The sequence below is a fragment of the Falco punctatus genome (genome assembly GCF_963210335.1).
Source record: "Falco punctatus genome assembly, chromosome: 11".
Lineage (NCBI taxonomy): Eukaryota > Metazoa > Chordata > Aves > Falconiformes > Falconidae > Falco > Falco punctatus.
Window position 1 is genome coordinate 6,590,300 of NC_137591.1, and position 21,329 is coordinate 6,611,628.

The 21,329-nt window shown below is 40.7% G+C and overlaps 1 protein-coding gene across 10 annotated transcripts in view; it reads left to right on the forward strand.

Moving 5' to 3' along the window:
• GLIS1 (GLIS family zinc finger 1) overlaps nucleotides 1–21,329 on the forward strand; it is a 214,094-nt gene that overhangs the window by 40,239 nt on the left and 152,526 nt on the right. The window contains exon 1 of one of the 10 annotated variants that reach the window (XM_080406203.1): nucleotides 1–21,329. This exon is cut by the window's right edge and continues 26,710 nt beyond it. The exons of the other annotated variants lie outside the window; for them this stretch is intronic. The gene's annotated coding sequence lies outside the window, so the exon portion shown is untranslated. 10 annotated transcript variants of the gene reach the window in all.

The following is a 21,329-nucleotide window of genomic DNA, read 5'->3' on the forward strand; positions in this document are numbered from 1 at the left end:
CAACACAAGAAAAAACTCTGTCATCCTGGATTGAAGCTGTATTTTTAATATGATAATGTTGAAACTGTACTTGCTTATAGCACTGATGGCTGGTGATATAAACATCAAAATTATCTTTATCAATTGTGCTTTTCTGGAAGCCAGCCTTGGCTGAGCCAGCTAAGATACTTCTGAACTGACTACAAGGACCTTTCTGTGAGCTTGCAGTTGGCTTGCAACAGAAGAGGCTGAGTAATCAGGCAATTACAGCTGAAATCAGATTCAGCCACTTGAAGCTCATTTTGGTTTTGCAGTTCTGTTATGTTTGGAGTTGTTATGTGAGTTTAAAGATCTTGAATAATTTTCTAAGCCTGTGCATTCAAACTGATTGAATACTGGATGCTATAAAAACAATTACTTCAGTACAGATACACAACTCCCTTCTAATTTTTGGTAACTGCATTCAGGCACTTCAGTAATCTTTGGTGAAAAGCCACTGGATACAAACATGTTGTAACTTTTATCCCAGCTGGCTGACTGAAGGAAATCAATGTCTTTGTGTAGGGAAGTAGCCTTCTCTATTAATATACACAGCCCTTCCAGGGCTGTGAAAAGTTTGGTTGTTTACCATGTCTAGTATTCTTTTACTTACTTCAGTACCAAAGAGGGTATTAGTCTTTCTCATCTGAGCTGCTGTGCTGTAAATTCAAGATCTTGCACTATACCTTTTACATCCTCCCAAGTTTCACATGTGCAAAGCAGTTCTCAGAATATGAAGCTGTTCCTCTTGCTAGATAGAGGACACAGATGCTAGGTGATATATGCAACATATCCTTGTTAATATGTTTCATCCCTTTTGGGTATTTCCAAGAAAGTTAAACATTTTCAGAAATGTCTGTATAGATAAAGGAAAATCCCAAGTAGTGAGTATTAATGACGTCTAGTTTTTCCTTTTGCAGTCAGGCTGATGCAAAGCTTCCCATTTTAACAGTGCTGTTGTAGCATTATCCATAGCATTGGATGTCCCTTAGATCTGCATGCAACATTCTAATTATTGATGGAATTTTGCCACAAGTATAGAATGGATTGCAGAATCTGGTGAACTCTGTATGAATGTTCATGCTATCATCCACATACTGCAGACATAAAACCGCTAGCTGTCTTTTGGAGAAATCCATTGTTTCATCATTCATAATTGTACAGCACTTTCCAGAAATTTTCTCAGAAGCATCCCTCATGAGTTTTAGAGCCATAATTTCCATTATCTCATTTTGAGTAACTGGATTTGTGAATTTGTCTTGAGTCATTTTCAGCTACTTTGAAATATGAGGATGAGATTCCATTCGCAAACAAGACAGCTAAGATTGATTTCAACTTCATTCTTTGCTAAAGGGTATATTTTCAGTTTCTTTAGTTTACTGGTCTTGCAGTGCAAGCCTTTGTCAGGCATGATAATATCTCCCACTTAGTGTTTTCATGAGGATTTTCCTGTTTACTTTTTTCTTTAGAGAGCATTGAAAATTTAGCGTTTCACCCACATGTTTGTGGTCTTTTGAACCATATCAGCTGCTTTGCAGTGATCTCGGATGGATTTTAAGATTGTTTTTTCTCCCAGCTGGAAAACATGGATGGCATAACAGCTTCATCTGCACAGTTAGTCAAAAGTTCTGGTTTTGGGTACAAGCTACAACAGTAGAAACCCCATGTTCTGTGACCTCCTTGAGAATAGGAGAACTATGAAAAAGATTCAGATTAGGGAGTTGTGCACACAGTCAATCGGATCAAGGAATTCCGGTTTTTTTGATGAGCTGTAGTTGGATTCTGCTGCAGACTATGTCAGATATAACTTTAGCCAGCAAAAGCTGAATCACATATTGCTGAAAGTTTGGTGGTTTTTTTCTCTCCCTTTTTTTCTGCACACACACACCCCACCCCCCCCACCCCCCAGCAATCAGAAAGCTTTAAGTCATTTTCATTTTGGTGCCTGGAAGTTATACTAATTTTGTACTTTGTTCAGTCACTACTGACACAATGATATAGTAAATATTAGGTTGTTTATCACTCAGGTAATCCTGTCTGGAAAAATGGAAGTTTTATATAGCTACTGCAGTCTTTGTAGAAGGAGAAGAACAATCCCTGTCATTTACAACAGAAGAACAAAACATAAGTGATGGGCTGGTAGTTCTTTGGATTTTCCTCTGGCATAGAACAACTACATTTAAGAGAGGAGCAAGAAATCCTTTGACTTCATGGGTATGGGGTTTCAAGCTGCAGGAAGTCTACTAAAAATCATGGTCTTACTGTTGGCTATCTGGCTGCTTATCATGCAGAGATAATTCTTGAAAGTTGGTGACAGGAGAAGAGAAAAAAAAGTCAGAGTAGAGAAAGTTGTCCAAACCTACACCATGCTTCCTTAGATAGTGGGTATCCTTGTGAACAGTGAAAAACAAGCCATTTTTGAGAGAAGCAGGGCAATAGTATAGAAGAAATGGGAGAACCAGAGGCAGGTAAATTTTAGCCAGGCTCAAATGGGAAGGCCATGTTGGGTTATTCTTCCAGCAGAAAAGGCCCATCCATTCACCATGGTTTTCCAACGGCCCCTTGACTCTGTGGGAGAAGCAGCAGCTGAGGCCATTGAAGACCTATGCATTTGAACTAAAGAAAATAGCAAACTGTGTATCGAAGTGACTGATCTTGCTGACAGTAATAGAAAAAATGGTTCAGCAGCCTTCCTACTCAAGCTGTCTCTCCCCACTGCCCTACTCTATTTCACATGGAAACAAGTGTCTACACCCGTGGCAAATGATTTGCCTTTAAAGGAACACGTCAGGACCTCTTGCAGCACTGCTTATTCAAAGCAGACAGATTCTGAGGGCCAGCCATAAGAAAAATGCTTAGGCACCTAACATGCCTTTTTGGTAGAATTTAGGAGCTGATGCTAGAAGGCTTTGTTGGCTGACTGCTCAAGTGGTCAGAGCCTGGAATTAGAGAAAAGCCAGGAAGAAAAGTGCTTTTGGAGTGCTTTCAGTGCACTCTGACTCTCCTGAGGTACATAGTATCAATAGTGCAAGCTGTGGAATTGTTAACTCAGAACTAAGTATTCTATCGTAGAAACTTTTTCATGTGCTGAAATGGCACATGCTGATCCCAAACGTTAGAAATAATCAAAGCAATGCAACAGCTAGAAAACTTAGTATCAAAAGGCACAATCTCATCTGCATGTTACGTACCTTTTGAAAATGCAGAATCAGGGAAAAAATATTTAAATGGAGATGTCATTTCTAAAGTAAAAGTATAAAATTATGAATAATATAAGAGAGTAATGAGATGCATTTGTTTTATGTATTTTATGCAAAAATTAGAATAGGCTAGATCCTACTAACTGCATTGGCTAAAACTGTTATCTTGAGCTGACTGTGTATGGCGATGTGAGAAAATGAAGTATGGTCACTGAGGGGAAAATGACATAGATACAAGGTAATTTCAAGGAATATATATAGGAAGGAAATGGTGGATGTGAGTTGCTGTGTAGATCTTCATTTAGGCATGGTACTATATAGGTGTCACTTTATTCTGAGTTCTGTCCCCCGTTACAAATAAATGTAAGGATGGAGAGAGGAGTGTTATCAGTGTGATATACTTTTATGTCTGCACAATATGAGAGGATGAGATGGTATTTTCTAGTGTCTGGTGTGCCAGCCTTGTTGAGGGTGATCACAAGAAGAAAAAAGGGAATGGTTTGTGAAGCGAGAAAAACTTATCATTAATGTCAGTGGCCACTGATGTTCCTTAAGAATGGAGTAACAGATCCAGAAGTGAGCATCCTTTTGGAAACATGCAACACATTCAACAACTCCATCTGGTAGTAAGCCTCAGAGTTATCATGGAAAAATGCAAAATGTCTGAGAACCAAAGGAAAAGAGTGCATCCTTTGAGCAAAGGGCATGTCCTCTGCTGACATAACTCACTGAAGTAGAGACGTGCAGCATGAGAGAATTCAGTTCATACATATTCAGTCCCCTACAGGGGCACAGGTCTTCAACTGTCTTTGACATAACCCTGGTCTCTTTTAAATAAATGTTTTGGGGAGTAGGCTACAGGTCTGGGAATCTGTAAGTAGCTTGTGTCAAATGACCCTTTATCGAAAGAGAATTGCATATGTCCTTACTAACTGTAACGTACTCTCATCGTCAGCCAAGGGATGATTATGTTTATGGTGCAGGTGGTGAAAGCTCAGTTTTAGCCAATACGTTTGTCAAGACTTACATAGTACCCATGATCCTACAGTGATCCATCATATGGTGATATTGTTGAAGCTGAAAATGGACCCTGTTGATTGCAAACAAATAATATATTTTTCCCAGCTGTACTTGACAGGATTATTTTCCAGTAGAAAATTTCAACTCGGCATTTTATTTTTGCATTACATCATTCCATGATAAAGAGGCCTCAAATCTATATTTGTGGTATATCTAGGTAACATAGGGGTTTAGGCCTATGTTCAAAAGGAGACTGTAAAGGTGTTTGTATGGAAGTCCTGTTCTTTTTCTCTTCTAGATGTATGTCTCAGGAACACATTTTTTGAGAAAAACTCTCGAATCTGGGTTCAGATTTTTGGTTTTCTTGCTGTACTAAAGGCAAAGATAAACCTTACCTAAAATTGTTGAGATGCTTTCAGGCCTCCAGAGAGTTGAGGTTTAGATCCCAGGTTGATTTGATACAAATCGAATCCTCTTGTTAGTTTTCCACAACACTGAGTGATTAGTAATGCTTGACTTCAAGATGAGGGGTTGGTATCATGTAGGTGTGGTTTAGAACCTACCACTTCCTTGGTGTGAGAGTCAGTACATGACTGTGTGCCTGTTCTGTGTATGTCACAGTGTAGATGAGGTGAAGTTTCAGAAATGCACAGCCTTGATTTACAACCAATATAAACATTTAATGCCATTGTGCTATAGTATTTCCCCTAGATTTGAAAGGTAAATTTAAGGATGTTTCTGTCAGTAAACATGACTGCCACCCACAATTACTGTTAATAATAATAATAATTTTAAAATAAGTTGGTGAGATGGTTGTTTCCTGATTTTTTATGTAACAAGGAACAAGATTTGACTGCAGCTTTTCTTGTTAGATATAGGAGGCAATGCCTAGCTACTTAGTATAAGATGATAGGCATGGATTTACTTGGGGAAGGAAGACTGTAGAAAGTCTAGCTCTTGGCACCATGATATGATATAGCTGAGGCAGAGTTGTATAGATAACGTCTCAAGGAACCTTCTAATCTCTCTTCCATGAGACTGATCATTTTACTTGGTCCTTTCTGATGTATGAACATCCATATTGGATTAAACTCCAATATTCTGTATCGTATTGGAGCTGGGAGCAAACGCTGAAGGAAGAGCAGAAGGGTGTATTCATGTAGTCAAACTTCCTGAATATCTTCTCCCAGTTACTAATAGTGTGCAGGCTAGGGACTCCTTTAATTAGTACCCATGTTACTCTGTTTTCTAGACCTTGACCAGTTTTACTGTCACAATTTTTTCTAATAACTTTTTGAACATATGCATTCACAATATTCACAATATGCTCTGATGGTAAGTCTCATAACTTAACTATATGGTAGTTAACCTCCCCATTAAAAGCTAAGCCATTCTGATTATACAGAAACTGCCACATGATGTTTTCATTTGACACCTCCTCTGCTTTGCACTTTATAGGAGAGTGAGTGGCATGGTCCATAATCCCAGTGCTGCTTAGTATTATTTTACTGGATGGATTGCACAATATTTAATGACATGTTAGGGAAGGAAACTTGTCACAGGATTGAACTCAGTTTGCTGGGTATAGACACACACTTGAGTTTTATAGCATGACCTTTATGGCAGAATGAGATAATTTTAAAAGGCCATCTTGCTACAGGGGAGCCAAAATGGAGTGGGAAATGAGGGGAATCATTAAAAACATGAGTACTAAATTGTTTTTGCGCTGCGTTAGGCTCAGATATTTGTCCTAACATCTGGTTTCTCTACCACTTTCATCTTAAATCTAAGCTGGATTTTCTTAGTAAACAAGCATCAAATTCATCACTGTGAGCTTTCTAAAATGCGTTTTAAGTTATTTTAAATATCTTTTAAAATTTTATTTTAATTGCAGAATAAGCTTCCATTCATGACTAAAGATGCCTGCTGGGTCAACAACCATTTTTCTTTCCTGCATTTCAGCCGTGTTCTGAAATTGGATCAAAAAATCTGCTAAATTAGATACACTAGTAGGAATTGATTCTGAAATGGAGAAAAAATAAATTATTATTCCTTCTGATATTCATACAGCTGTGAATACATCTTGATTCAATTTGTACCAAGTGGGGGGAAAACAATTTTTGAACAGTTTGAAAGCATTTAATAGTCCTGTGATGCACTGTTGATTTACAGCTGAACTGTACTGGATTTCAGTGCCATGTGTCCGAAAGTTTGAAGGTATGATATGGAAAATTATTACCTTCCCTGTTACTGTGAGTAATTGCTCTCTAATGGACTCTTCCAGCTTTGAGACTGTTTTATTGCTTAAGGTAACTGTTAGCTGATGCCAGTTAATACTGCTATGATTATACACCAGCTCCTGGGAGGATATTGTCTGTTCCCTAGGTGACAGAAGCCCTGTGCTCTCTACCCCTTTTAGCTTTGCCATTGCTTTCTTAAAACAGTTATAAACCAACTCAAATTTAAAAAGAAAAGCCCTTTCCTTGTAGGAGTGATAACTTACAATAGCAGGAACAAAGGACTTGGCCAAAGAGATTTGGACCATTGATCCATCTAGTTCAGAGTCCCATCTTAGGTAGTGGTGAGTCCTGGATGGTTCAGAGGAAGAAATACTGCAGCAGGGTGGTTACGGGACAGTCTTTTTCTACTGAAGTTTTGTTGATCATCCTCTTCGTATGATAAGAGGAGGTTAGAACTAACTATTCCATGGTTAGCTTTAGACCATTTATAATGAACGTAGCTCGGTCACCTCCTGTTTATGTCTGGTTTTGAGATAAAATTCCAGAGCTCTGCAGGATCTCTTGAGTGGAGGTATATTTTCTGCTTTTGCTCATCTTTACCACCTGTGTCTGACATTCCTGCTGTTTCTACAGTGTCCCTTTTGGCTTGAGTGTTAACTATTTTCTTGATAAAAGGCAGCCATTGATACTTTAAACAGAGATTTTTTGCTATTCTGATGTGTTCACTACCCTTAAGTACTCTTCCATTGGGTTTGTAGCATGGTGATGTGCCATCGGAGATTCCTTGTATTTACCAGTAGGACTGATTTTACATACTTGACAAAGGAATGATTTTGGGGGGGTCACAGTTTTCTCCTGACTGGAAGTGGAGACTGTTCACCAGTCATAGATGTTAGAAAGTCATTAGTGTGGCTTGTGGCACTGTCGGAGTACATGGGAAAATTGTGCCTTGGATGAGCAAGTATGCATCTGAATAGGTACTTAGTTAAACATGCTTTTGTGCACTTATTCCATTCATACCTCATCCACCCTGTTCCTTCTATTTTCTTTTAGTCTGAGTGAGGAAGCAGATTGTTTCAGGTTGAAACTGCATGGGAAGAGAGAGGAAATATTTTAAATAATTGAGAAATAAGGTAGCTACAGCTAAGCTATGAATTACTGAATATGGCGTGAAGTGCTGAAAGAAAGTAGAATAAACTGAGACTTCTAACATCACACAAAAACATCTGGAAGAGGAGCCTGATTTCATCACAAGGTGCTGAAGCAGCTGTGGAGGGCAGGTGGCAATAGAAACGTGTGGACATCAGCAGCAAAATGAACTGTGAAAATGCTATTGTTACCTGTATCTTTTGGAATATAAATGATTTTGATCCTGGCAAAAAGGAATTCAAAGTGGCTTATCAATCACCTCTAAAGACTGGTGACCACTGATTTCTCAGCAGAGGAGTTCAAGTCTGCTCTGTGCTACCTAGCAGTTTTCCTCAAACTGATGCAGAGGTTTCCAGAGGCTTGGTGTATCTTACTTTTGGTATCTTACTCTTTTCTCATTTGTAAGCTCTTCATGGCAGGACGTACTCCATCCTTACATAAGTCACCTCATCCTTTATAAAGCTACTTTTTGACTGCTCTTTGTTGTTCAGATATGACTGGGCTTTTCTTCAGGAAAGAGGTAAGTTTCTGACAAGAATAGCTCAAAGAAAGGAGGTGGTCTTCAAGTTATTTATGAGCTGTAAGCTTGATTTGCTTATGAGATGATTACCTAGTCTCCAGAAACCTCTTCTGATTAATTTGAACAGACAGAATAGTTATCTGAGAGTCTGATCTTAGCACCACCTTCTTATTTCCCTTTTTTTCTTTAGGACTGTTTGGTATGAAAGTACTCCTGAGAAAAAGTACCCATGTAGAGTATGCTATGCAGGATGCAGTTGAACTATGGATTTCTTCTCTGGTTTAGTAAGGATGCAGTTACTAGTAAGGGAGTCTCTGGTTTAGTAAGGATGCAGTTACTAGAAGGCAGACCAGTTTGGGCTGGTGGTGCTGAGACATGGCTGAGCAAGCTGCAGTGTGGGGAGCTGTGGGCTTTTGGCTCTGCTGTAATCCTGCTGTGCAGGAAGGAGCATCACCTCTCAGCAACGTCAAGGGAGGCCTCAGATTAAAAGCTAAGGAGAGGCAGGATGGGCATCTCTGGGATCAAGAACTGGCATTTTTTAATTGTTATTTTTGTTTATTTATTTGTAAGACTAATGAGCTGTTCAGTCTAAAACAATAGTTGTGGACCTGTAGGGACCCTCTCAGTAATGATTGTGGAGATAACAATTGAAGATCCAAGCATGCTTATTTCACTGTACTTGTGCTTATGCTGTGATTAGGCTCTAGCTTTCTATACGCATTAAATGGGTTGAAATCTAATGATTTAACATACATCAGTGGCCAGTCATCAAAGTGTTTCCCAGTACGGATGGTGAGAAGGACGGGCAGTTCTTTCTGCTTCAGAAGCAGTGCCTTTGACAGTGTTGGTGGTGGTGCAGTCCCATTCCTGTGGCAGTACGGGTACTATACTTCCCAGGCTTCTCCAGATCAGGGTTTTATCCACACTTTTTCCCTATTCCTTTCCAGGACATTTGTCCCAGGTAGAAAGATGGGAGGCTTGTCTGAGGCTTCTAGAATGCTTTTGGCTATTTAGTTGTCCTGGCTATCAGACATACTCAGAGAAGTACTACAGAGCCTATGATCAGTTTGTCACACTCTGGACATAACAGACTCACTGTGTTTGAGAGTTTATGTACATGTGTTGTCTAGTGTGCAGGCACAACGTGGGGAAAATCAGAGGTGCCCTTTTTCTGAACAACTGAAAGAACAGCCAGTAATTCTTCTACAGGGGTACATAAATGCCCAGGGGCCTTTGTTGTGGCTTATTCATGTCCCATACCTAAGACTTTGTTTCCTGGATAACTTAATCTGCCTTAGGGGAATTCAGTGGCCTTTCTGAGGGGAGATAGGACTGGTGTGCAGGTTGGGAAGCAAGGGAGTTGAACTGCAAGGAAGGAGCTGCATCATGCTAAAGGGAAAAAAGAGAGAAAATAATGATGTTTTGAAACAGGGTGATACACATCTATAGAGTGATGCTGAGAATGGGGAGGAGTTTAGGGGGAGGGCAGGGGCTGTCACTGAATGATCCAAGCCATGGGAGACCTGTCTAGTTAACAGAGCAGTAAATCTCAGCTTTCCTGTGTATAATTATTTTCACGTCACAATCTGTTTAAGCAAGAAAAGCACATTCTAATTGCATTCTAAACAAGGATTTCTCCTTCAGCATTTTACAGCTGTTTCTTGTATGCAGTGCCAAGCTGATCTTGGTGAGATGTTCTAGCACAACATGGACATGAGCCCAGTGGGCGGATGTTTCTTTTGCTGTGTTTTCATTCACTGTTTCAAGGGGCCGTTGAGAGTCTGTTTTCCTCCTTCACAATAGTTTATAATTCATGAAGCCCGTTACTGTGTACAGAACACTACATCTGGCATAGAAGCACTCTGGTGGCCAAAGAATATGCTCAGCAAGAAATAAGATGCTTTTGGAGTAAATGCTGCAGCTTGACTGGAGTTAACTGCATTTAAGACTAAAACCCAAAGATAATAGATAAGATAGTGGCTGCTGGAAAGGTGATACAAGGAGCTGAGCCGAGTTACAATACCTATGACATCTCAGAGCAACGTGAAATGCTTTGTGCTGTAAAGCTCTTGCATGCAGTTATAAGATACATGTGCAGCTGTGACCTAATGATTTGATCCTGCTGTCATTGAAGCTGGTAGGAGTTTGGCTAAGTGCAATGAGAGGATAATTGGATAATAGGGACAATTTGAGCAGAAATTAGAAATTTCTAACTTCATTAGAAAACTTGCTTTTCTGTACCTTCTCTGTAGTTATGTTTGAGGGTTCTTTGTTTCCTGGATTCGGAATTCAGAATGCTTCTGAAACAGAAGTCAAATCCATTTTATTTAGGAGCTGACATTGTGTCTAAGAGAAACTTTCCCATCAGGTGGTCTGAAGTCTTGAAATAGGAAGAAGCAAGAATTTGTATGGTGAAAGCAAGCTGAATCCTGCAGTTGTGTGACATGAGCCGAGAGCAGCCCTTTGACTGGGATGCCACAGAGCATGAGTGGAAGTCGCTGAGAAGCAGCTGTGCTATACCTTCTGCAGCAATGCAGCTTGAGCAAGTCCAGTCCTGTGCTCGGTTGACTATTGCAATGTCATCCCACTAGAGGGATTTTTTCACTTGTTGAGCTCCCTCGCTCTGCTCTGCACTCGTGCACAGGCTGCTGGTAGCTACAGCTGAGGCACAGGAGGCTTCTTCTGTTGCATACAGCAGGTTGCCTGCTTTCCGAATTGTCTAAAGTAACTTTTAGCAGTGAGAAATGGCACTGAGGCTCGCAATTTCAAACCAGAATGCGGTAAAGTTATATTATTTGTCTTCATTCATGCACTTATATGAAAAGCCAGCTTCTTGGGAAGCAAAATTCTTTACGTTTAGGTGCTTGTAGGTGTCTGCTTGCAAAATGTTAATTTGAAAACTGTAGCCTATATTTATAAATTAAAAAAAAAACCCCAAACCAGTGATTCTGGAGATAAAAATAAGAGATCTATTCCAGCTGAAGAATCAAATGCACTGTAAGGTCCCTCTGGACTAAGACATCTTACTAGTGGCATCCCAGCTAAATTTAGACTTTCAAATTAAAACCATCTCTGCTGAGAGGCCAAATCTGTAGTCTTGTTCTGAACTTAATGAAAATATTTCCTGAAGGTTGATTTAGCCATCTAAGATCTGGAGTTGCATGTATGTCTCTGCTGACTTTCATGCAAGGCTCTGTTGGTCCCAAATTAGACAGAATGAATTGCAGGACTCAATTTAAGTGTAAAGTTTTGGGTAAGCTGTAGGGAACTGAGCCACGGATTTTGATTAGCTTTCAAAAGTGGGTGGAGCCAGCCTGGTACTTTTCTGCACAAAAGGACAGATACAGATGAGTTATGGACATGAAGAATCTCAATAAAGGCTGTGAGGAAGTCCACATTAATCAAAACTGGCTTCAAAAGTTATTTTTCTAAAGTGGAATGGTATGAATCCCACTGACTTCCAATGGACGCTATATTCAGCTTCCTTCTGTGATCTATTGCCCATAGTATACAACGGTTCCTATACTTGTGTTTCCTGAACTGTCATCCTGATCAGTATGCTACTGCAGACAGCATCTCGGAAAGCCTTGCTGATTTAATAAGAAATTGTACAAAGCGTGTGAATGACAACTCGGGGGAGGGGTGACAGACAAGAAGTTAGATGCTACATTTATCTTGGGAAGTGGCATCATTTGGAAGATTCACAGACTAGCTGTAGTGCTGACTATATTTTAGTTTTAAGATCATAACACACATACAAGCCTGAAGTGAGTTCTGTATGCAATATTAGGAAGACTAGGGATTCTTGTCAGAATAGCCTGACAGGAGATCTCCAATGGAAACTCTGGAGTATTCATTAATAGCTAAATAAAAGCAAAAATGAAACTATTATTTTAACAAGTTTTCATCAAAACCATGTCAGGGGCACTGTCCTCTGCCAGTTCAATTGGAGGAGTTGTAAGAATCAGGCTGAGAGAAGACCAGAGGGGAAAGAAAATATACTTCAGTGGAGTCAATCATAATGCCATTTTATGGATGCAAAAAACCATCCCATTTTCTAAACAACAGATTTTCCTGCTTTGCTTATTTTCATGTTCCCATATCAGTCATCTACTGGTCTATTACCTATATAAAATTTTAGGTGTAAAATTGCCTTTCATTTGCTCTCATGGTGTGCACTGTATTTATTCTAGTTTCAGTTAGAATGAGAACAGAATGTAGCTGCTTTGTTGTGTAACATATCAGTGTTCTCTACTTCAGCCTAGTAAGTACTTATTTTGCTTTATTTAAATATTATCATTTTCTTCTCCTTTGAAAAAAATGCAGAAGTTCTTTTGAAGTTTTGACTCACACCCAAGGGCTTTGTAAAAATGGAATGTGCAATTAACATAAAACCAATTCTTCCTATCTGAAGTTGTGGGGGAAAAGGCAGAATTGATTCTTGATGTCTCTCTTGTGCAACCCAGCATTCCCTCAGAGTAGCAAGATTCCAGTATTAGTGGAAAGCATTTTTGTAAGACATCCCAGCCCATGCCAGCATGGCATGTAATGCACACCAAACAGGCTAGCTCATGAAGAAAAACATGTTTACAGAAACTGAAATGACTCCTGTGTTCTTTAGTCGTGAAAAGGAGAATGGCGTCAGTAGTACTTCAAGTGAGAATCTAGCATTTGAATTACGACTGCAACAGCGTTCCACTGTGACTAGGCAGAATTTTCATGACCTTGAAACTGTTCTAGGAGCTGCTGAACAAAAATGCCCCATCAAGCAGTTGATCTGTTAGGCACAGAGAGAAGCAATGTCATCTAAATACAGGGTTGTACATACCGTGCTGCCCAGTCACCCCAGGGAAAGTGACTCACTGTTCAGTAAAAGCAAATGCTGCTCCATAACATCACCTACCTTGACAGTACTTCCAGAGTCTGCTGTCGGCTTTTGCTGATGGATCAAGCTCACTTGACTATTTCAGTGCTTCAGCATGTGCCTTAAGTTGTCTGAGATCATTAGTAATGTGAGGGTTTACGTGCAATGATGCTGCTTATGCTGATGCACACTGGCCCTCTTACAGCCCGTTGTAGAAATCTTGCTCCCAGTTACAGGATTTTGGAATTCCTCTGGTTATTTCCTGTTCACTTTTATCTGCTCCCCTCCAGGGATCTGTAATTGCCCCAGAATTGTTTTACCTGATAGATATGCATCATCAGTACTTGTTAAAGGGGTGTGTGTGTGGTTGTTTCTTTTGCTTTGTTTTGTTTTCCCTAAAGACTGATTTGTAATTCATGCAGTGGAAATATCTTTTGGCTCCAGGGTTGAGATACTAGAGATCCTACCCACTGCGGGCGCGGGCACTGTTTCATCTCTGTTCACCTGGTATGGAAGGTGTTAGAGTATTGCCTATACAGTCGATCAAATTTGTGTCCTTCTGTTCCAAATAGCTGAGTGTTTACCAGGGTTCCAAGATCCATGGGTGTGCTGACAGTACATGGGCAGGAAGCAGCTCAAGGCAAGAGAAGGAAAAAAACCTGATGAAATTAAAAATACTGACCATAGAGGATGCCAAGCAGTAGGCTGTAGAGGATGATTTTACCTTCACCTCTTCTGGTAGAATAGCTGCCCAACAGAGCTTCCAGCTAGATGCTGGTGGAGAAGTTGTCACCGTGAGCAACATTAGTGGAAAGTATTTGTGTTGTGAATGTCCAGCCAGCACAGCTCTGAGCGAATTATTTGTGCAAAGAGCAGTACAGAAGTACATACCTTTTTTTAATTTCTTCTCTCTATAAGTAGGGAATGGGGAGGGGGGTGATTCACACACAAGTTAGACATCACTTACTGTAAGTGTGTTTCCCTTAAAGAGCTTACTCAGACAGTTCTGCAAACACAGCAGTGCTCTTGTAGGACTTGTCATATGATTTTAAGGTCCTCATCCTTTCATTTTCTTTCTGCTCCTGGGTGGTACTCTCTTGTCTTTGTTCCTCTAGATTTTCTCCCATTCTCCACGGCATTCTGTACTTTTTACAGCATCTTCTATTACAGGCTCTCCTGGTTCTTTTTAAAGTTTACATTACTCTTGTGGCCTGAAGTTATCACTGTTTGTAAGAGGGGAAACAGGCACTGAGAATCACTCCACAGACCTCTTAGCTCTTCTTGGTGGGCCTTATATGCAAAGTTGTACAATGTGCGTTATGCTAACTTCTGTCAAAGAAAGAACCAAAGATTGAAGAGTTTGGCCAAATGTTCTTCCTCCTGCCAATGTGGGGTTTCTCTCTGTACTGTAGGTTTACTAGTGACTTATCCATATGGCCAAGGAGTGCATTTTCTGGAGAAACTTCTGCATAGATCTTCCTCATCAGGCTGCGTTTTCCTGCTTTCTCTCCTTAATTTCATCCCGTGCATTTACCTATGCTTCCCTCTTTAAACAACAATTATCAGTGTGTTCTGTAGGAGCATAGCTGTTTGCTTGCCTTCCTCCCTCCAACCACCTTCCCAGGATGTGTCTCCCATTCTTTCTCCCCAGATTAACTAAGCTCTGCTTTTCCAAACCAAATGTCAGATTTTTTTTTTTTTTTACTTTCCAGGCCTTTCTTCCCCTTTCTTGTTATTTCTCTGACTAGCTAGAGTGATCTCTTCCTTCTCCTGGTGTCTACTCTGAAGACAGGAGCTACTCTGGTGCTTTCTCTGCATCAGCAGTGGGAAGTGAGTGACTGGATAATCATTGCCACATAGCTGTCTTGTGCTGCTCTCAGCATGGCCAGGAGACAGAGAGACTGGGACAAAGAAATTGCAGGGATAAGATAGCTGGGTGCATGGGGGAATGTGAGCGTGAGTCACATGGGATCAGAAGTGTGACACAAAACGGTGTTGCAGCAGTGGCAACTGCTTCATCCTCAAAAGCTGATGGCTGATGGCTCTGTGGGAAGTAGATTGCATGTGACTCAGTTGGCTTTGCTGACTCCTGCACAAGTTTGAATGAAGCCCAGGCTGACCCCAGAGGTTTGCAGTGAGTTCATCCTATTGATGCATACAGCTGTAAGATGTCTGAATCCTGTCTCTGGTTGCAGTGTTGGCAGGAGTTCAGATTGCTGCAGAACCTATGCTCAGAGCAGAGAGCAGAGCATGGGAGAAAGAGTCTTCCAAGGCTCACTGTGAAGCAGAGCTTCAGAAGAAGAAATTAGAGTAATGGGGATTTCTCAGAGCTCTCCTTATCTTGTTAAAATAATTACACTATATAGCAACCAAAGGATAGCTTTCCTGAGGTGTTCAATAGCCATGATAGGTTCTGATGGCCCTGGCTGCTGCTGCAGTATGTTCCCTGGATATTAAGCGGCTATTGACTGAATGAGTATGGGCAAGACATACACTCCACTTGATTTCTTTCCCTCCCTCTCACCCCATTTCACCTATCTTTCTGTTTGATCAGTGTGGATAAAATCAGTGGGTATGTGTCTTGTTTCTGGCACAAAGGAGCCTTGACTACCATGAATGCTGTCGGACGCTGCTGCTAATATTTTGCATCACTAGAGTCAGGTCTTTGCTGAATGGCTCTACGGTAGAATAAGCAGGCAGCACAGCAGCATGGCTATTTGCTTTACACCTCAACCTTTTACTAACAGCATCACTGTGAAGTGGTAGCATGAAGTGGGTGTTGGACTAATATAAAAAATGAACAAATAGGGTGGTGGTGGACCAGTTAGTAGGACTTCATATTTGGCAATATAATGGTTTGATGAAGTATTGAAGGATAGGCATGCAGTTAGTTTAGCATAGCTGTAAGGAAAGTGCATCTTGTCCGAGAAATCTGATGTCAGATTTCCATGAGGTTATGAGGTTAATGCATTGAGGTTTTCTTAAAAAAAACCCTCAACAATCAAAAGCCAAAAAACCCCAACACACATTATATGATTTTGCTGAAATGTTTACTAAACAGATTAAGTACTGGCTCAGAGTAGCTGACAGTAGCAAGTAGAAAGTAGGTGGATGCAGTGGGTTTGCATATGGGGTGGTTAGTTTTTTTTTCTATTTGAGGCTAGAGCTTTTAAACCATTGCTGATAGAAATTTGTGCATGATGTGAAGATTGATCCAATGCCAAAAAATGACAAGAGCAGAGTGGTGCAACAGCTAGATTGTCAATCACTTGACAAGTTGGAACCCACTGAGCAAAAATGATTTTTAGCACAGCTTGGTATTGGGTCCTGCACCTGCTGGGGAAACAAGACAGGCAGGCAGGCAGGTGGCATCTTCAGGAGAGGCATCTTGTCCTAGAAAGCCTGAACTCTCTAGGGGGTTCTGCAGTTGTGGGGAGCAGTGGTGATACATGCAGTGAGGTGTTGCATAGTGTTATGCTGCTTCCAGTAGAAATGATGACAAGTTGGAGAAAGCACATTAAAGAGGAAGAAACCTTCCTGGACTTGAGGGCTTTAGCTTCTAACTTAGCTTTTTTGGTAAGTGACTTGATGACAAGAAAACTCTGTACATTAAAGGATTCTTAAGGCAGCAGAGAAAAGCATACCAAAAACTGAGGGCTGGAAACTGAGATCAGACAAATAAAATGAAAAAAGTAATAAATTTGTAATAAAAGATGTAAAGAATCCCTGGAACAAGTGAAGGCTCTTGGCCTCCTGAAATCAAGACTGAATGTTTTTTTGGCAGTTCTGTTCAGAACATGAGTTTACAGGATCAGGGGTAACGTGAGAGGAATTCAGGGTTAGGCAATGGGATTCAATGGGTCTAGCAGTTTTTGTGTTTGTTTTTTTTTAAGAAGCTGTGAAAAATTGTATCACCTAAGGCATAGGGTCAGGTGCAGAGCCAGTTTTCTCTTGTGGATGGTAAAGGCAGATGTTAATCATATCACATTCCTGCTAACCTTTACCAGATTTTCTTTGTCATCCTTAAAAGGGTCTGATTTAGCTCAGTGGGAGGATTTTCATTGGCTTCAGTGAAAATGAGTGAGTCAAAATAGCATTACTCCCAGATAAGCACTCTGATTTGGTAGTGTTCACTTCAGATATCAAGTGCAAGGGATTCACTAACACATTCTTATACAGGCAGCCCTTTGCAGTTTTAAAGTGTTGGTATATAGTTACTTGACTGATTATCTTTCCAAGACCTACACAGACATTAGAATTTGGATATTACATTTTGCAGTAGCATTTGATAATATTTGAAATAATTTTTATGTATTCCTATGCATACAAATTCACTAAAAGATCAGGATCAAGACTTGTTTATATTTGCATGATTCAGTTGTAATTGCTTTTGTGTCTTTACTGTTCTTTCCATGGAGATCTCCTTGGGTTTTTGAGTTTGAAGAATTATTTTGAAAAAGGAAATGCAGGGAGAAGGGGGAGGATAGAGGCAGAGAGAGTGAAAGCTTGTCTGCAAGGCAGGTTTTTTTCCAGGCTCTCACAGTTACATTAAAAAGTACCTGGAGACAAATAAAAAGAAGAGGTATTCCTAGCCCCAGCACAGAAGTTACTGTTGCTCATAAATACGGCATAGACGGTGGTGCCTAACAACATACTTGGGCAGCTCTTGTTTGAGCATTTCACCAGGTTATTGTATAACGGATTATCCATGCTGTGTATCTCTTTCTGCCTGGAGGAGAGTCTGCCAATTCCTGATCAGAGTCCAAACTCCTGCTTTTGCTACCTGTTTCCCAGTGACTGTGAGAAGAGATGGTATTTCATTTGAAAATAGATTGTGTGCATTTGTTTGTTTTGCGTTCTATTTGGCGAGTATTCTTTGCAGGCCTCAGCAAGGATCTCTGTTTTCCGTTCGATGCGCGTGCAAAATTCCCATGAAAGCTAATGGATATGCCGTAGAAGAGGCTGGGGAGGGCTTTGCGGGTCGGTGCAGTGAGCGAAGGGACTGCCAAGTTTCTGTCTGTTGCTGTGTGCACAATGCACACTGCAGCCAGAAAGCAGACATAGCGTGCCATGAAGGCTAGCACGAAGTCTCTGCTGCCCTATCTTGTCTTAGCAGGAGGGATGTATTAGGAATTGAGGGGAAGGAGATGTATTCCTCTAGGTGGTGAGGAAAAAAGCTGTATTAGGGACAGTGAGAGGAGTGGTAGGTACCTAATGGGCAATATACCTGAGCCTCATAGGCTACTGCCTCCTGGGAAATGGAGCCACAGGCTTGTGCTGGTGACTGCAAGGTCCCAGGCAGGGTGTTCCTGAGAGGCAGGAATGCTCTGTGTGGTGCCCAGATGGCTTCCTACAGCTCTGTGAGAGAGGGAAATCTTTACTTTTTGTTTCTTACTATACTCCTGTTCCCCCAGAAGCTGCCACATTCAGACCAAACTTGGAGTTTGTCTGCCTTGATACTCTGAATGGAGAGGTGCCAGCAGAGTGATGGAAAGGAATGGGAGTTAAGCATGAGAACAGAGAAGGACAGGAGAGAAGCTGTCAGTTTAAGAGAATACCGGGAAAGTTGTTACGGACTCCATAGGCTCAGGGAAGTGCAATAGGGCTGAATGGATCATTTCAGGTGAACGTTTGCATGGGTCACTTCAGCTCTTTCTGTGTGTCTGAACTGCCTGGGACTAGAATTTATCCAGAATTTCACATACATATTTTAGTGTACAGGATCTACCTGCACGCTCTCTCTTCAGCAAGGTCTTTCCATATTTCCTGGTGTTGGTAAACTGCGTGATGATGTTTCTGTCTTTTGATTGGCTAACCAGAATACCTGTAGCTACAGGGCAAGTAGTTCACACGAGTATTGACATAATGCTATTAATCCTGAAAATTTGCTAGAACAAAACAAAACCAGAAGTAGTAGCAGAAATATAATGTGTGCATGCTGCCCTTCAGAATTCCCTGGTCACCTGGATTTGAGGCAGAACGAAAGGAAAGAAGATGACTATTAATTTCCTGTGATTCAGGTTGTTGGGATTTGTCTGATATCAGACTGTGCCTTTCTGTCCTCGGGTTTTCACTTGAGTTCTACAGCAGACACACAGCAAAATATAAATTCCTCATGTTTCAGTGAATCAGGATTTAGCTTAGTCCAGCCACCACATGTAGTCAGTCCCTTCGGCATGGAAACTGCTTCACCTTTCTCCTCATCTGAGTTTGAAGCATCGTTGTAGTTTGTCCAGGCTTCATCTGCATGTTGCCATGTATGTAGCACATGCTTTTTTGGAAGGGCACATAAAGATTAAATTAGTCTGTTAAATGACAAAAAGAGTGACATCTTCTGTCACTGAAAAAATGAGAAGAAATTATAGCAGTACAAACAATATTTCTCATGTCTGATTTTCTGATACAATGACAAAAAATTTGAGTCAGCCCTGCCTGTTAATTACACTAAACAAATCAGTGCACAGTGGGGTCTAGTGCAAAATTAAATGAGCTACAGTCTTACGGACAACCTAGAAATGCATTCCTCGGTGTCAGAGCCATCCACTGGTTCCTCCAACCTATTTTTCAACCACATAAGATTTAATTGTTGCAAATGGAATACTTGTTCTACAGAAGTCCAATAAATCTGCAGTCTGTCTTCCCAGTAATCAATCACAGATTGTGAATTGCATGAGGAAAAATCTATAAGATATGTTCTTCATGTCTAGTATGTTGGGTTATTTTCATGTCTTGTGGTTTGAATTTGGCCACTGTCATTTTAGAGGAATTTCCTGCCATCTGCATTCAATTGAATTTTCTCACAGATTTGGGCTTGCTTGTAAATACTGGGATCTGGCAAAAGGAGTATCTTTGTTCTTCAGGGGCATATTCAAAAACCGTTAACATGGTGTTGGCAGTGTGCTGGGTTAGGGAAGATCCAGGAGATGAAAAAGGTATAAATTCCTCCCTCCCCCTAACAGCTGATGATTTGTCTGGGAAGGAAAAGAACAACGAGTGCAGGAGTTCGTGGCAGTGTTTATCTGGAGCTATCATGGTATTTGTAGTTTGCTTATTAGTAGGGTGTTGGTCTTACTGCCTGCTTGTGACCATGTACACAGGCAACGGATTGAGCAGCCAAAATATTACAGTGAATTCCTGGGGGATCTCATTGCACAGTCCCAAACAGATCAGGAGGCGATTTGCCACAAGCTCTAATTTGTGTTTTGGCTGTGGATTTTGCATTACGAGTTAATATCCAAACAGCGAGCATTAGTATATGTAGATTCTTAGAAATCATATGTACCTCCAGTGACACTGGGGCAAAGGGGCTACTCCGTCCTCACTTAGGGCATCGCTGCAGTGTTACGAAATTCAAGGTAATCTCATCATCCAACTGAAAGCTGGAGAAAGCCCTCTGCATTCCTTTCTGAGAAGAGTGTGTATAATCAAATAAAAAAAATAATTCAAATGTTGAGGATCAAGTTTAAACCAACAAAATCAAAACAGAATGGAGTTTATTGCTGTCTTGAGCTCAACCTCACAACGAGAAATAATAGATAAAATGGATTTACATGTGTACTCCACTGCATTACTCACTAGAGATGGAAGAGGTGTCCCAGCTCAAAAGGAACCTGTTTTAATTTATCTCATTTTGCATATTTCAATTTGTCAGACTTTGTGTTGTTTGGGCATAAATCAGAGTCACTTCCAACCTCGCTATGAAAAGTAGGTCTGTGAAAATAATGGCAAGGGCTTCTAGATTTATCACGTCTCTGGTTGCTTAACAGCTTATCCGTTTGTAGATAGAAAGATGTGTTTTCTGACTGCCTGTTTCTCAAACTAACCTTGGTCTTTAAGAATGAGTTATTTCATCTTGTATGTCACAGGGCCAAGATCAGATCTTCCCCAGTTCCTTTAAACAAGCATTATGCATTTAAATATGTGCAACTACCTGGAATTCAAGACAGTGGTCTGTTGATAATGTGGCAGAGGGAATCCTGCTACTGCTCCCTTAGTTCTGCAGGAAGTGGAAAAACAAGAGTTTTGGCCAGTGACGTCCTTAGAATGTCTCGGTATTGTTTAGCTTCTGGTTTCTGTAGCAAGCATTTTCCAAATTCTGTCAGTACCTGAAAACAGTCCAGTCTAAAATGTTAAACAACAGCTCTGCCCAGGGAGCTATAGGGTACATTTTTTGCATAATTTATCTTTTAGAAGAACTGCAGCATGAGAATCAATGGGGTGTTTTCAGTACTGCATTTTCCATGTGTGTGTGGAAATAGTCAGTGCCTATGAGGAGACTCCTTGCAATAGCTATGGACATGCTTAAAACTGGCAGGCTT